This window comes from Meles meles, chromosome 13 (genome assembly GCF_922984935.1).
Source record: "Meles meles chromosome 13, mMelMel3.1 paternal haplotype, whole genome shotgun sequence".
Classification (NCBI taxonomy): domain Eukaryota; kingdom Metazoa; phylum Chordata; class Mammalia; order Carnivora; family Mustelidae; genus Meles; species Meles meles.
The window spans coordinates 39,121,483-39,136,333 of NC_060078.1; positions in this window are offsets into that span (position 1 = coordinate 39,121,483).

Consider the following 14,851-nt stretch of genomic DNA (forward strand, 5'->3'; position numbering starts at 1 on the left):
GGAAAATGAGCTTGTAACAGACAGGAATATCACTCCGGACAGGCTTGAGAGCAGGAACGAGTAGCATAGCTTATCAGACACAGCTATAGGAAAGAATGAATGAATTCTTGTGGGATTTTTTTTCCTGTCCTGGTATCACATCCTGTTAGAGAACATCTGGTTCTTGGTCAGGCTGAGGTCACAGGCAAAACTGTGCCCCACTTCCACCCCCACAAGCCACTGAGGAAGCGTCTAGTGGAAGGTGCCTCAGGGATCCCTTTACTTTATACCAGGAGTTCATAAACTAGGAGTCCAGAGCCAAATCCTAACCAGGTTCCTATTTTTAGGGCCCATAAGCTAAAAGTGGTTTTCGTATTTTATAGTGGTTACATTTAAATGATGACATAAGTACATATGCCGTGGCCTCAAACTTGCCTCTTGGCCCGCAAAACCTAAAATATTTATTATCTGGTGCTTTAAAAAAATGTTTGCAGTCCCCTGGCTTACACAGTAGGGCTCAGGCATCTGGACACATTGATACACAAGGACAGAAGCTGTAGAATGAGAAGGAGCTCCTCCAAAGGAAGTCAGAGCGTAGGTAGGAAGGAGAGAATTGTGGGAGACCAGACAGACAAGCCTGGTGTGTGTGTGTGTGAATGTGTGTGTGTGTGCACGCACGTGAGTGCATCTTCAAGCTGAGCTATCTCCCCACCAGTTCTGCATTCTAGGAAGAAACTTGGGAATTAAAGTGACAGGATTTGGACAGGATGCCCTAGGTTGTCATTGTCCTGTTCAAGGAAGAGTTGCATGGTAATGCAGTTTAGAGCAGGGAGGAGTGGGAGCTCTCTACTCATCACGCAACATCAAGGCTACTGTCAGGAGAAAGGTCAAGTTTATTTCAGATGGAGAAACATGGATGTTTCTGATAGCTTTGGGAGCCTTCGGCGACCACGGACAAAGTCCAGCTATCTGAAGCCGCCATGTGGCAAGACCGTATAGAGACGCCACAGAGAAAGTGAGAGATGTGCCGAGACTCGTGGCTCTTCCAGCCCCATCTGTCTCTGTCTTTTCAGCTCGGGCACCAGAAATGGGAGTGAGGAAGTCTTCAAGACGACCCCTGCCCAGCCACCATCTGAGAGAGACCGTCATAGCTGGCTCCAGTCAACCTCAAGATCTGTGAGCATAATCAACACAGTTATTACTGAAGCTGCTGTCTGGACCCGGTTTGTCATGTAGCCAGAGGACACCAAGACAAGAGTATGAGGGGAACACCTCTTTTCCATGTAGGATGTGTTGGGTTTCTATTTTAGAAGAGCACAAGCTTGGAGAATGGAGGGATGGGGGTCACCCCTTGCCATCCTCCCCACACATGACCCCCAGGTTCCATCCAGAGCCGCGCTAGGACCCAAGGTCCAGAGAGGAGGCAGCTTTTTCACTGATGTGACCTCTGAGGTGAGCAGGGCACCTGCCCCGTGGGGTGTGCGGATGGAGAAACGAGAGCATATCCTGTGAGCCTCTTTTCTCCAGGGTCGGGCAGAGGCTAGGAGAAACTCTTTCCCAGGGCTTAATTCACAGAGCCCAGGGTGTGATGCCCGCGGGAGGAGGGAAGAGCCTCAGGAACCACCGAGTCGCCTGGTGTAATGGGAGCTCCCTTCCCTCGTGCCACAGCAGGAGAAACAAGGATAGTGACAGGACCCCAGGCAGGCGAGCCCAGCAGCCCTTGGGCGCCTGACCTCAGGCACCTAAAGAGAAATGGGCAGGAAAGATCCAAGGATGGAGGGGACATGGAGATCTCGGATAACCCACACTGCCTACCGAAGGGAGTTTTTTCTTAAAAGATTTTATTTTTACTTATGAGACAGAGAGAGAGCACAAGCCCAAGCAGGGGGAGGGGCAGAGGGAGAGGGAGAAGCAGGGTCCTTGCTGAGCAGAGAGCCCAGTGCGGGGCTCTATCCCAGGACCCTGGGATCATGACCTGAGCCAAAGGTAGACACTTAACCAACTGAGCCACCCAGGTGCCTCTGATTGAGCTTTTTCTTTAAATGAGCTTCTGAAAGTATTTTGGTTAGGTTGTGATATCTCAGACACTGGTTAAAAATTAAGTAATAGAGAAATGCTAAGGTGGCAGAAACTTCGGATTTGAGCATATGTATCTGTACATTCACGTAACACCCACATTTGACCTACCCCTGCTGCTGCCAGAGTAGACCAGAAGAACAAGTGCAAAGAGGAGCCAAGCGTCCATGGGGCCTTTAAGAAGGTGTCACTGGGAGGGCCGCTCTGAGCCACCATTCACACGTGAGCACTAATCACACCATTAAGGAGACATACTTGCATGTTCCTTTCCTGAGGCTTCCCTTGTAAACTGCACATCTCCTGGGAGAGGAAGCCCAGAGGACAACTTCATTCTCAAGTAGTCTGTGACCCAGGTGAGTCAGGCTGAGGACAGGGAAGAAGGTCTTGACAATCCTGCCACAAGCTGTCCCAGCTGGAGTGATGGAAATGCCCACAGAGGGTGACCCACAGCACCAGCCCCTGGGCCCATGATCCTGGCTGGGCCTGGAATCACTTCCTGGTGTGGGGACCCCAACCCAAGGCCTTCAGAGCTGATCACATCACAAGGAAGCTTCTAGGGCAGAGAGAGAGAGAGAGAGAAACCAGCTTTCTGTCAAAGCTCTACAGACAGCTCTGTGAGTCTGTATAATCAAGCCATTCTCCAGGGCCTCAGTTAGCTGATCTGGGCAGTGGGCATCCTGCCTTCTCATCTTCCCTTTGCGACGCGCCACGCACAGAGCAGGTGAGTGGGCAGAGAAGAACAAGGTCGCATAAGGGTCCCACAAACTAAGAAGGGAAATGTACATAGAGGAATCATCGTCCCTGCTCTGAAGTCAGGAGCACTGGTCCTAGGGTCCTACCCCATGGGGTCCCTAACCTTGTCAGGGAGGCAGAGCCACCCTCCCTCAACTTGTCCCAGAGGGGTTAGTGTTGAAACAGAAGAGCAGATGGCACTATGGGAATGTTGATGAAGCCAGCAGGGCAGGGGCTGGGCACAAGGCTTCACCTTTGCCAAGTGCTCAATTAGTATTTGTTTATGCAGACAGTCACATAAGTTCCATGGGGGATATAGTCCATTTTGTTTGCTGCTGCATCCCCAGTGCCTAGAATAGAGCCTTGGTATACAGCAGTTGTCTAATAATTACTTGAATGAATGAATGGATGGATGAATGAATGAATGAATGGAAGAGGGATAAGAGAAGGCTGTCAGGTGAGCTGAACTGCCAAGAGTGAGTCAGAAATGATGTGGAACATTCCAGGAAGAGGACACCACATATGCAAATACTGAGATGCACGCTGGCATATGGTGCGTCTGGAAATGGCAGGATTCCCACTGTGCCTGTAGAAGAGGGAGATGAGGAATCTGGGTCTGAGAATCTGGGTCTTTACTTTGAGAACACGGGGAGCTACAGAGGATGACTGGCTCATTATATATGGTTGAGCTTTTTAAGCAACTTTATGGAGAGCAAACCATACAATTCACCCATTTAAAGTGTGCAATTCAATGGCTTTTAGTACATTCAGAGCTGAGAATCACTACAGTGTATTCTGAAACATTCTCATTATCCCCAAAAAGAAATCCCATGCCCATTAGCGATCATCCCTCAACCCTCCCATTCCCCAGCCCCAGGCAAGCGTTCATCCACTTTCTTGTCTCTATAGATTTGCCTGTCCTGGGCATTCCATATAAAGGAAATCATACAGGTAGTCATTTGTGACTGGCTTCTATCACTTAGCTTAACATTTTAAAGCTTCTTCTGTGTTTTAGATTTCTTTGTATTACTGAGTATAGTAAAATAAATATATAATATAATATAAATAATAATATAAAATAAAAATAGTCCAGTGTATGGGTTTACTGCATTTAGTTCATCCATTCATCAACTGATGGACATGCGGTTTTTTAAAAAATCCTCTTATGGCTAAAATTAACAAGACCGACAATATCAAATGTTGGCATGGATGTGGAGCAACTGAAACTTGGTGTATTTTTTTTTAATTGTATTACGTTAGTCACCATACCGTACATCATTAGGTTTTGATGTAGTGTTCTAAGATTCATTGTTTACCTCTAATACCAAGTGCTCCATGCAATACGTGCCTTCCTTAATGTCCATCATTGGGCCAACCCATCCCCCTGCCCCCCTCCCCTACTCTTGGTATGTTATGGGTGGGAGTCTGCAATGGTATAACCACTTTGGGGAAGTTTGGTTTCACTTATAGAGATAAACATCCATCTACTACATACTCAAGCAATTCAATCGTAGGCATTTCCTCAAGAACAATGCAAATATATGTCAAAACAAAAACCTGTGGTAAGAACAATAGACTGCCTAGCTGTCCATCAATAGGAGAATGGACAAACTAACTTATTTTCATAAAATGAAATCTTATCCAGTAAGTCACAAAAGATGGATGAAAGTGGAAAACATTATGTTGGGTGAAAGAAGCTAGACATAAAGGATTTTGTACTGTATAATTACTATGGAATCCCATTTTTGTGAAATTCAAGAACCCACAAACTCATCGGTGGGAGTAGAAGTCAGAACAGACGTTTTTGGGAAGAAAGGTGATTTGAAGAGGATACAAGGGAGCTTTCCAGGATGATCGAAATGCCCTATATTCTGGGTGTTAGCTACACAGAGATATACATTTGTCAAAACTCTTTAAACTCACATACAGATGGCCAACAGACACATGAAAAGGTGCTCAATGTCATTAATCATCAGAGAAACACATATCAAAACCACAATGAGATATCACCCTACACCTGTTAGAATGGCTGTTATCCAAAAGACAAGAAATAACAAGTGTTGGCCAGTATGGGAGGACAGGGAACCCTCGTGCACTATTGGTGGGAATGTAATTTGGTACAGCCACTGTGGAAAAGAGTATGGAGGTTTCTCAAAGAACTGAAAATAGAACTCCCATAGGATCCAGCAATTCCAGTTCTGGGTATGTATCTGAAGGAATCAAAAACACGAATTCAGAAAGACGGATGCTCACTTACGTTCGTGGCAGCATTATTTACAGTAGCCAAGATACAGAAGCAAACGAAGCCTCCATCAATGGATGAACAGATTAGAGTGTGACACGCACATGCGCACGCACACACACACACATGCACACACACACAATGGAATACTACACAGCCATAAAAAGAAGGAACTCTTGCCATTTATGACAACACGGATGGATCTCAAGGGCATTATACTAAGTGACGTAAGTTGAACAGAGAAAGACAAATACTATGTGAACTCAGTTATGGGTAGAATCTCTGAGAAATAAACAAAGAGAAGCTCACAGATTCAGAGAGCGGTCTGGTAGTTGCCAGAGGTTAGGGGTAGGAGGTGGGAGAAATGGGTAAAGGGGGTTAAAAGGCTAAAAAAAAAAAATCAGGATCTGAATTGTTCTTGAGGTGCTGGAATAATGAGCCAAAGGAGAAAAAAATAGGAAAGATTTCCTGATAATGAATGTCAAGTCTTGGTTTTAGGTTAAAACATTTCATAAGAAGAGGTTTGCGGATCTGTGTCTCAGCTCATGTGAGATAAAAGAAAACAGAACCCTCTTTGGGTTTTGTTAAGGTCGGTGCGTCTTATCGATGATCAGGTGCACTTGACTAAAGCCAGGGTAGGGGGAGCACGCTCCGGAAGCCTGAGGAACACGGACCAAGGAGCTCAGGCTGGGGCACGTGGAGGGGCCTCCTGTAGCCTCTAAGGCGGGGGCTGGGGCCTGGACCTAGGGCAGGGGCTGCAGAATGGGGAGGGAGGGAGACAAGACGGATGCTAAGGAGAAGCTAAAGAGAGGGCACTCCTGATAGGCAGCAGTGGGGATAGTGGGGAGAGGAAGAAGGCGAGGGGACTCCCAGGTTCCTCTCTCGGCACCTGTGGCAGGCTAGCCCTCACTCTGTTTCTGGTCTGCCCCGTGGGCTTCCTGACCAGGCTGCTCCCCTTCTGGGTGTTCAAAGCCTCCTGCCTTGTCATCTGTGCCAGAGTCTCGTGATGCTCCCTGACTCACGGGACAAGCAGCACAGGTGACTTCAGCTCTGTGAGGTCAGCAGACTGGAGCAGGCTTTCCAGCATGCTTGCTGCTCTTTGGGAGAAGGGCGTGGGCCTGGCAAGCCACCTGGCCTCCCGGGTGGTTTGGGACACTCCCATAGGAACCACCTGGACAGTATCACCAAGCTCCCCATGTAAGAGAGAAGAGACCCCAAGAGGGCAGGGGAGTAGCTCAAGGCCAATATGCCTCTGATTTTGCTGGGTGGGTACCTGCTGGCACCACAAAGACCCTTTCCTCCCAGAGGCCTAGAGTCAGAAGCTCATGGGGGCACCCTCCCCTCAGAATACCACACGGTGGGGCAGGGAAGCACAGAAACCCCAGCCGCCTCCCTCCGGGTGCCTCAGCAGCTGATGTGAGCAGTGGCCTGGGGCAGAGCTGGCAGGAAAGTCCCAGATGTGCGTCACCTTGTCGTCACTGACTCTACCTCGTGGGCTTCCCCATAGGTGCACCCTCTCCTTGGCATCTGATCTGGCCCCCTGCCCCAGGCAAAGACCAGCCTCTGCCAAGGAATTCCTCTGAGACGTTTTATACTGAGTCCCAAGAACTGTGGACCTTGGAAGCGACATGGTCGTACTCCCTTCAGGCTCCTCCCACTCCCATGCCTGCGCACCCAATTCTTCCGGAACAAGGAAACTCAGATGTATTTTTCCAAAGGTTTTGTATACCATAGAAATGTACGATAAAAGTACGATGACCGCACCCATCATCAATATGGAGTTTGATGACTTCTACAGAGCACCACCACTGAGAAAAACATACAGAGCATTTCCAGAACTCCAGAAGGCTACCCCCTTGCCAGCAACCCCACCCCTGCAAATCACCACGATTCTGACTTCTCTGACCACAGATTCGTTCTCCCTGTATGTGGAAACATACAGTCTATACTCTGGCTTTTCTTGCCCAAGGTACTGTCCGGGAGATTCACCCACATCGTACGCATCAGTAATCTCTTCCTTTTTTCTCGCTAAGTGGTATCCCATCGTACGGAAGTACCACTAGGTCTGTATCTGTTCCACTGTTAATGGGCATTTGGGTCATTTCCAGTTTGGAGTTCTTATGAACAGTCCTGTAAAGTATTTGCATAGACTCACAAACTCCCTTCTCCTGGAGATACACCGAGGGCTGGAATTTCTCGATCATAGGTAAGCATATCTTTAACTTGAGTAGATAACTACTAAAGTTTTCCAAAGTGACTGTACCAATTTACCCTCCCACTAACAACGTATGAAAGTCCCAGCCACATTCCATCCTCTCCAACACTTTTTAATTCTATCTGTTCTAGTGACTGCATAATGGTACCTCCCTGGGGCTTCGGCTGGCTTTCCCCTGTTGACTAGTGATGTTTGGTGCCTTCCTGTATGCTTATGGCTCATTTGGATGCCTCTTGTTTTGTGAAATGCCTGTTCAAGTTTTTTGACCAGTGTTTACTGGGCTGCCTTCCTTTTTGTGTCGATGTCTAGGAGTTCTTTATACTCCAAAACATATATACAGATAAATGTCTTATGAATACCTTCGCCCAGTTTATGGCTTCATTTTTTATCTTATTTTTAAATAATTTTTTAATGTAGGCTCTATGCCCAAAGTGCAGTCCAACGCAGGGCTTGAGCTCATGACCCTCAGATCAGGACCTGAGCTAAAATTAAGAGTCAGACGCTTAATCACCCAAGCCACCCAGCCGTCCTTAAATGATGTCTTGCAATGCCCAGAAATAATTAATGTTAATGAGTCCAATTTTTTAAGAAAAATGAAACCCAAGTTTCCCATCTTTGCTGTTTTGATTAGCGCTCTTTGCATTCCCTGCAAGAGATCTTTGAGAAGCCTAGGTTTTACGCCAGTAAAGGTTATGCCGGCTTCCTTTCTGGCCTCCTTCTGGTGCAGGACTCACTTATTATTCACCAGCCCCAGCTGTGAAGTCAGATGTGGACAAGTTGGCCCGCCCACCCGTCCATCCACCCACCCATTGCCCTTCCCGTCCATCCTCCGCCACCATCCACACATTCATCCATCCTTCTGCCCATGGACCCCCCAAGCATTTCCTGCCATCCCGGTGAACTGAGTGACAACAGGCAGCAGGACACTGAGATAGTAGCAGAGTTACTAGTGGGGAAAACATAACATACACAGAATCCCGGACAGATTTCTATCCAACCCCGTGTCCTGAAATCTGCAACTTTTGTTCATTATTCTCCAAAACTTCATTCATTTGTCCTTGGTCCGTGGCACTCTTTCCAGAATTGGTAGGTAGTGTGGTTCCCATAGCTCTGAGCTACAAATAGGAAAGGTGATTCTCACTTGCCTCATTCTAGATACTTCCCTGATATGGCCCGAGACGCTTGGCAGCCCTGGCCCACCACCAGCTCAGATCCTGCTTGGGACTAGCCTGTACTCAGAGGTGGCCTCCCGTTGGGGATGGGTGGGTGCACACAGCTCCGTCGGGGACGACTGGCCGGCAGTGGATGCCAGAAGGCTGGGCCTTTGGGACCAGCTGAGGGCTCAGTCTGTCAGTGGGCCTGAGCCGGAGTGTCAGTAGCCCTGGTGGAGCTGGCTGAGAGTGAAATAGGGGATGGGGGGGTAGGGAGGGCCCAAGCTACTATGCAGAACGGTGACTTCCTTCCTGGCTGCGGGAGGCAGATTCCATTCTCTGCTTGTCTCAGGTCAAGCTGGGACCAGGGGCTTGAGGTGTGGCCTGGGCCCCCACTGGGGAGGGAGGAGAACCAGCACCCCTCCCCGGGGCCCCTCATCTAACCTCCAGCCACCAGCTTGGCAAACACACCTCTCAGTTCCCCAGCCTGGACCTCTGCCAGCCTCCCTCCTCCGACCCCTTCCTAGGGGCAGTGGCTCACAACCAACAAAAACAATGAAGAGTCTGCCGGCCCCGGCCCCCATCAGCCCTGGTCACTCGTCTGTGATCTGACCGCCCGGAGTCCCTGGCAGGCCTGGCTGCCATCCTGCTTGCACACCTGCCCCATGGAGGACACTGGTCCTTTGTTGGAGGAGACGACTTATGGGGACTGCCGTGAGGAGGGGCTCAGCCTTGTGGGCAGGCTGGCGCCAGGCGGGACCAGGATCCTCAGCAAACAAGGCCTCCTACACAGAAGCTGGCGCAGCGGGGGCAGGTCTGGTCCCAACAGCCCAACCGCTGTGCCCTATGGGCCTGGAGCAGGGGTGGATGATGGGAGGGCAGGCAGGCCCCAGGGCCCAAGCCTCAGACCCCACACCATACACACACACACACACACACACACACACGGTCACACACACACACACACATACACACACGGTCACACGGACTCTTCCTCTCCCTCTCCCCACCTCTCGTCCCTCAACAGGCAGAGAGAACCTGAGAGCAACCCCTCCAGAAGCTTAGGGGTGACAGAGACCCCCTGACAGGACATCAGCCCCTTGTGGGTTTTATGGCCATGCTGACTGAGAGGCAGGTCTGAGCTGAAAAGGTCATTTCCACCCTTTCTCTGTGCTGCTGCCTTACCTGCAGCTTCTCACTGAACCCCCACAGCCACCTTCAGAGGATGTACAGATAAGAACATAAATGACTGCCCCAAGGCTCCCAGGTAGTGGGCTTGGGGAGGGGGTACAGTATGAGCCCAGGCTGTCTGATTCTACAGCCCATGTCCCTAGATGGTTGGTGCGGGGACAGCAGAGGCCGTAAGGCTTAGCTCAGGAAGCTGTTCCTTACCCCGTGGGAGACGGGAGTTATCAGCAGATTTCATGGGAGAGATGTGTGTTTTAGAACGATGGCTCCAGACACGGGTTGGGCAGAAGAGCTAGAAGGGAGGCTGTCTTGACAACCGGGAGGCAGCCACGGAGGGCGGCCAGGATGCTTGTTTCGTGAAAGCACTTCAGGTTTGCTGCCAAGGGGAGGAGGAAGCCTGCAGCACTCCGAGCTCACACTCCTCTGGGCAGCCCCAGGAACAACTGCACATAGTGGGGATACACCGGCCTGAGCTTCTGAGCCCAGTGGGACTCCTGTATCAGCCACCTGTGCTCGGGGGTGGACCCAGGCTTAGGTCTGCATGGAAGCCTGGGGCTGCCCCTGCCCAGTCCTGCTGCCCGCTCTGTCTCTCATAGGCACGATCCCCAGGGAAACCCGTCTCAGCCTCTGCTTCCAGAGAACCTGCAGGACCTCCACCACAGCAAAGTGGAATGGGGGAGGGGTGGACTGGAAAGAAGTTCTTTCTTGGTGCTCCCACTTCCTACCATCACTTCCGGAACCACCCCTCAGCCCTTCGGCACCCTGGTTTCCTCACCTGAAAAATGAAGCCAGTGATCTCTGGAGCTAATAATCTCTTCATCGTGGAAAGGATGATTGAAAGAACATGAGGGACTGAGTGTTAATTGAGGCACACAGGTATTAAGATACTAGAGTTAGTGCCACTTGCAATGAATGATTCGCGTGACCGTAGCTTCCTGGGAGACGGACCAGGAAGTCCTGCTCTCTGGCAGCCACACAAGTGTAGCACAAAGCTTGATGCGGAGTGGGGGCTCCACACAGGTTTGCTAAGGGACAGGTGGCTGGGGATAAATGGCATGGGACAGTCAGGCAGAGGGAGGGATCGAAGAGGACACCTGGGATACCTGGGGGGTCCTGGGCAGATGGCCGTGCTATCATCTGACGTCTGGGAGGAGGAGGGGGGCAGAGATGTAATGAGTCCCCACTGGGCCATGTTGTCTGAAGATTCTAGAGACCCACAAGGTAAGGTGCCCAGGGAGGGCTCCTGGCAGCCCGTCAGGGGTCCACCACATGGCCCCACAGGGTGTTCTGGTTAACTCCAGCTGCGTAACGAGCCACCCCAAAGCTAGTGGCATGAAACAAGGGCAGTCATTGTTATTAGCCCCTCTCCTGGCTCTGGGGGCTGACAGGACTCAGCTGGGCAGTTCTCATGCAGGGCTGTCAGGCGACTGCCGTCGGGGACACTGGGGCTGGAATTCATTCAAAGGCCTCTCCTGCGCATGCCTGGCCGTCGGGAACCTCAGCGGGGACCGTCAGCTGGAATGCCTTCAGGTGGCCTCTCTGAGCGGCCTGGGCTTCCGTATGGCCCTGCAGCTGGATAGCACAGCAAGAATCCAGTGAAAGCATGTTGCCCTTATGGCCTGGCATAGGAAGACCTTCAGCCTCACTTCTGGAACATTCTAGCAATTAGAAGTGAGTCACTGAGGCCAGCCCATAGTCAGGTGAAGAGGACTGACTCCACCTCCTGATGTCAGGAGGGAAAGCCACCTCCCTCTCCCCCAGAACTTGGCCCTGCCCCAGCCCCACATCCTGCCGTCAGAAACCCTGCTATGGAAGACCATCCCTTGCCAGTGGTGGCTCCAATCAAGTTGTCAGGACCTCCCCCACTGCAGGACTTCTCAGATGCCAGCTGATGGTTTAGACCCTCATCCAGAGATGCTCAGCCTCCTGCCAGTACCCCTCCCTGACTACCCTTGCTGGGCCCAAAGCAGTCCTGGGACTGGGTGAGACCAGACAGAGAGGAGACAGGGCAAAAGAGAGATCTCTGGGAGGTCCACTCAAAAGGACCAGGCAGGTGGAGGGAAGGCTGAGAAGGCGATGAGAAGGAGTGCTTGAGAGGACAGTGGGAAACCAGGGGACACCCAGTGACAGCCTGGCACCAGAGAGAGCAACCTTTGATGAGGCTGTGTTGAAGGGCGCTGGTCGGGGGCTACAGTGATGACTTGAGGAATGGCCACTGTAAGGAGCCAGGAGAAGCCCCTGGGGAGGAGTAGGGGAGGGGCAAGAAGGGCAGGGAGCTGCAGGGTGAGCGGAGGCAAACACATAAGAGGTGTTTGCTGCTAACTTCATCACCACCTTGGGGCCTGTCAACAAGCCTCGCAGCCTAGAAACCTTGAACTTTTAAGGGCAGTGCCCGGGAAGCTTCTCTAGTTGACACAATCACAGCCCAGAACATTCCAGGCTGTGAGGGTGTTTCTCCAGAATTAGCATAAACAGAGGCCAAATGCCCTCTGTGATCCTCTAATAACAGCCCAGGTCTTCGGGTCAGAGAAGCGTGCAAGTTCTCCAAGCCCATCCACTGTGCTCCTCAGCATCTGATGGGGTCCTGGTGCTCTGAGAGTTTCTAGATTAGAAGTCTTCTGTTTGTCCCAGTGGGGGTCCACAGGTGCCACACACAAGAAGGGTAGAGAAGTAAGGTAACGCCTGTCCCTGAGGAAACGGCCAAGTTCATAGCACTGGAAATAAGGGTAGTAACAGTAACTGTTCATTGAGTGCTCAGCATGCCAGGCAAAGGACCTTATGGACATCACCCCATAACAGCCCTGAGGTAGGAAGCGAGCAGGCGCACCGCTGTCAGCAGGAAGAGAACTCTAGTCTAGGAACTGGGTTCCCAGCTGGAGTCTGAATGGGATTTGGCATATCTGGGACTGCCTGGTGAACGGGTAGCCTGGCCTACCAAAGGCCTCGCCAGAGGCTGAGGAGTCTCCCAGGTGAGGTCTGGGCCCAGCCTTGTCCAGGAACAAATTTCTGTCATCGGAGGAAAAGACAATTCTGGCATCATTCTGGTCCCACAGTCCTGTCTCTCTAAGACTCATGACCAGGTCTTGAGCGGTTTGAGAAGCTGCCGGTACAAAAGGAGGGGAAAGAGAGTGGTTTTGCTAAAACACTGGTGAGATGTTGAGTCCCTAGTGGCTTGTTGTGGGACTCCAGTAAGGGTTGAAGACCTATGTTGAGGTCTTCACCCCCCAGGATCTCAGAAGGTGGCCTTACTCGGAGATAAGGCTGTTGCTGTTGTAGTTAAGATGAGGTCATTAGGGGGCCCTAGTCCACAGTGACTGGTGTCCTTATAAAAATGGGAATTTTGGACACACACAGGCCTGGGAGGAAGATGATGTGAAGACACAGGGTGAAGACGTCATCTACAAGGCGAGGAGAGAGGCGTGGAGCAGACCCTACCCTCGTCGCCCTCAGAAGGAACAGCCATCTTGATTCTTCTGGCCTCCAGAACTGTAGGACAGACTTCTGTTGTCAAAGCCCCTCAGCTTGTGGTACTTCATTATGGCTCATTGATGGGGGGCAGAGCAGGAGCAAGCTGGTTTGGGGGTACATGTGATGCCTCCCTGGGGTGGGGTACTGGAGAGCTGGTGGGGAATCTCTTAGTACCGTAATCCCCCTTGGATGCCATCCTGGTGGGCTCCGGGTAGACATTCTAGGACAAGAGTGCAGCAAAACCATGGCCTTTAGGGAGGGAGGAGGCCTATCGGCAGCAGTGGACTCATGGGGAAAGAGCCAGGTTTGCGTGGAGGAGCCCCAGCTGGCTGTAGTGGGGTACCTCTAGCAAGCAGACACCAAGACAGGATTAGATGTCCAAGAAGCATATGAAGGAAAATGCCCATGAACGGAAATGGGGTGGGAGCAGGGGAGGAGTGGGAGAGCTGTCAGACTGCTGTTCAAGTCTGCCCTTGAGTGAAGGACAGAGGGATGGAAGGAAGGGGGCGGGGAGGAGAAAGAGAGGGACAGCAGGACCAGGGCGGAGGCGCAGTTTGGTTGGATGGAATCCTCTTGCACCGCCCCTGGGGGAGTCCTCTAGCCAAAATCAGCTGCCGGAGGGGTCCACGTCTCCCAGAAGTGGGGGCTGCCTTAGCACCCCTGTCACACTCTGTCAGTGGCTGTGAGCATGGCTCAGGGGTGACCGCGAGGGTGGATTTCAGAGTGTGGCAGCCTTAGTCCCCCCACATCCCCCTCCAACCCCCCAGGCCTTGCAGGCAGGAGTGGAAGCAATGCTTGCCCGGGCCACTGGGGCAGTCAGGGAGGGAGGCTCCAGCTGCTGTAGAGAACCACGAAGAAACATTCGGCCTGTGCAGGTAAATGGGGGCCAGCATGCAAGGCTAAAATGATACTCCGTGCCTTCTGTGGACATTTCTACTCTTTTTTATACTGTGCCTTTTTTTTTTTTTTAAGGAATCTCTATGCCCGAGAGGGGTCTCAAACTCACAACCCTGGGATCAAGAGTCACATGCTCTACTGACTGAGCCAGCCAGACGCCCCCTTTTGCCGACATGTCTTCCAGTGAGCTCGAACATTCTTTTTCTTCGGGCTTCCGGCCATTTATATTTTGCATTTTGTGACCTGCCTCCCCATTTCCTCTCTGTGTTTTTGCCTAAGGTGTGAACATTTTTCTCGTTGATTTTCTTGAACAATTGTTGTGTTAAAGTGTATGGCAGATATCTTCCCCGGTTGTTCGGAAGCCTTGAATCATATAATGGATATGAATTCTAGCCCATAAATCCAAGTGTGCAAGAAACACAACTAAATTTACTTTCTGATACAGAACTTAATTTCTTTTTCAAGTTCCTGTTTTGGCCAAATGGTGGAAACTATCTGAGTCATCTAGGGAAGGCCCTTCCCCCATCCTTTCTCCCAGCATGGCCTCTAAGCCCCTGGGGTTACGGAGTGCCAAGAGAGCAGGGCTGGGCATCTGTCGGCACTGTCCTTGCTGGCCCCCTGGCGTCTACTGTCCTTGTTTCCATCTGGTACTTGTCCCTGCCCTGCCATGATCTCCAAGACTTCAGGCTTACCAGGTCGCTCTGTGCCCTTTTGGCCACCCCCCAGGAAATCAGTTGGTGGCTCCCTATGCCCCACCATGGCCGGGGGAGGGCACGGAGGCCCACTTGCTTAGACACACAAGAGAGCTTTCTTGTCTAAATAGGCCCAGATCTGTCTCCTGCTGGTCCTGCTTTAGGCCTGGAGACTCCCACTGTGTGCTCCACCCAGGACAGTCCCCGTCAC